This window comes from Phytophthora infestans, genomic scaffold (assembly GCF_000142945.1).
Source record: "Phytophthora infestans T30-4 supercont1.2 genomic scaffold, whole genome shotgun sequence".
NCBI lineage: Eukaryota > Oomycota > Peronosporomycetes > Peronosporales > Peronosporaceae > Phytophthora > Phytophthora infestans.
In genome coordinates, this window is record NW_003303757.1 from 4,059,894 (window position 1) to 4,062,470 (window position 2,577).

Sequence of the window (2,577 nt, forward strand, 5' to 3'; positions counted from 1 at the left end):
TTAGGAGGGGGAAACCCGCATGTGCCCAGCTTCTATGGGGTTGTGGTGGACAAAGATTTTATCGAGAATGGAGTACTCCCCCCCGCGGTTCTCTCGAGAGAGTTGTGTTTCTCTTTTGGGATCCCCGCGGACAAGAATTTTGGCGGACAACAGGGGTTCTCCGGGTTATAGGGCTTTTCCAAGGGGCAGAGTCTCCCCTCCGTAGTCTGATTCCACCATGGGTTTATGCGAAGTCCTAGCAGAGTTTGAGAAGCACCGGAACTACATGCGGCACCTTCTCTTGATTGGATCGCATCCCCTATCACGAGCCACTGCCACCATGGCTGATACACTGTTAGGCTCAGATGGTCCAGATGGTTCCCGGATTGAGTCAGATGGGCTCCAGATGGATGTAGACGGAGACCAAGCCACCTCATCCCTAACGACATCTCTGAGTACGTCGACGCCAAATGTGTGTGCTGAGACCAATCCCACGGCGCACCCGTTTGAGCTGTACTTTCAGAAAAACTGGGACACCTGCAAGCCGATGTGGTGTGCCTTTGAACGGCAAAATGCCGTCACGTTAGGTAACAACACAAATAACAGATTGGAGTCGTCCTGGAAGCAGTTGAAGGACACGATGAATAGCCACATGGGCGTGGATAGAATGCGTCGCCTCGATCATTTGCTACCAGACACGCAACGAGCAAAGTTTTCGAGCCCAAGTCGTTAAGATTGGGATGGTTCATAACGCAAAGTACGACCGCGAGATGGCTCTCGTGGCCAATCTCGTTAGCGAACACGCTTGCGAACTTATTTTTGAGCAGTACTCTTACGCACTTGGTGCGTGTGCACGGTACACATTTTACGAAGCAGTACATGGGATCGTGTTTATCAAGAACGAAGCTGTTGATGATGAGGTGCTCGATGAACCAGGCGTTGAATACTCTGTGAACAAACAGACTTGGCAGTGTTCCTGTCTGTTTATGTCAACGCGCCTGCTTCCATGCCGACACGTGTATTATCTCCGCAAAGCTCTAAAAATGGAGATGATTATCCCCACACAAATTCTTCCGTCACGTTGGCTGCTATCGTCGCTGAATTCAGAAACTACGTTGGAATGTTTGACCGGAAAATCTTTCGCGGCTCGCAAAGCTCTCCGTGACCAAGACCGTCCATGGGATTCAAATCGAAAATTTCGTGAAGCGCAAGCGGTTGCCAGCTCCATCGCAGACACAATGAGCGGCATGGGTGTGGCTCAATATCGCGCAGCTATCAAATCGCTGGAGGAAGTTGCACGTCTCTTCAAGCGTGGCAATAGCGAGGAAGTCGAAAAGCTCATCACTGCCACCAACAGTAGTCATCTCGGTCAAGATGAAACTGTCGAGGATGATACTGCAATTGATATAACAAGCAACATTGATTCAGATGAACCCTTGGAAGTCACAGAGCCACATGAGGGTGCCACAGGTGCTGATGTTGATCAGACTGTAGAAGTCGCTGATGCAGAGCAAACCATGAGTGTAACGGGGTTACTTGGTGTGGAACACACAGGGGTTACGAGAGTACCCGGAGAGTTAACAAACTCTCAGTACATAAGTTGGAGAGTTAACAAGGTCTCTCAGTACGTTGGCTGAAAGCCACACGTTATGCATTTAATTAGGTTTAACTATGCTAGATAGTTAAAGAGATACATTTACCCCTAGGCGGCTTGGCCGCAATAATAGTAAATAAAACACTTCTGGTTTTGAAGCATAAAAGTTAAGGTATTAACTTTGAGCCCTGGTCTTGGGCTGTAAGTTTATTTGGATAAGGAACTTAGTATTACTGACTCTTTGAGTCGAACGTCTTCCTCTGACGCTAAAGCTACGGCAGCCCCGCTGCAGGTGTGGTGAGAACGTTCCATCGCGTTAAGTCCGATTATTATTGGATCGGCTTGTACGCTGACGTGGAGAAGCATGTGAAGTCATGTCCAGATTGCAGCTCGAGTAAAAGCCGTCCGCAGCTTCGTGGATACTCACCTGGCAACGTACTAGCCGAATGACCTTTCCAGATCGTCTCGATGGACTTTGTGATCCCACTACCGAAATCTCGCAGGGGCAACACCGCGTTGCTCCTATTTCAGTGCTCGTTCACGGGGTTTGTTATTGCCAAGGCTATGTCGGATACGACTGCACTGAGTGTTGCCCAAGTGTTCGAGGAATGTGTGTACCGACGGCTCGGAGCCCCGTCACTGATAAGCGACCCACGCTTCATAAGCGAGGTTTTTCAAGCGCTCGCAGAGATGATGCAGTCAAGATCGCGAGCAACTTTGAGCTATCGGCCACAGGCTAATGGACAGCAGGAACGCTGGGTGAAGTCAGTGATGGGTTCCGTACGGGTGTACGCGGAAGACCCTCTACAGCAAGATTGGGACGAAATCGCGGAGAAGCTAGTATTTGCTATTAATACTTCTCAAGACACTACGAGGAAGGAAACGCCGTTCTACCTCGTTCACGGTTGGGATGCTCAGTCGACGTTAAGGGCAATGTCGTCATCACTCAAACGAGGACTCGGACAAGCAGTCCGACGCGCTAGCGTGGCGGCGTGAGATCAATC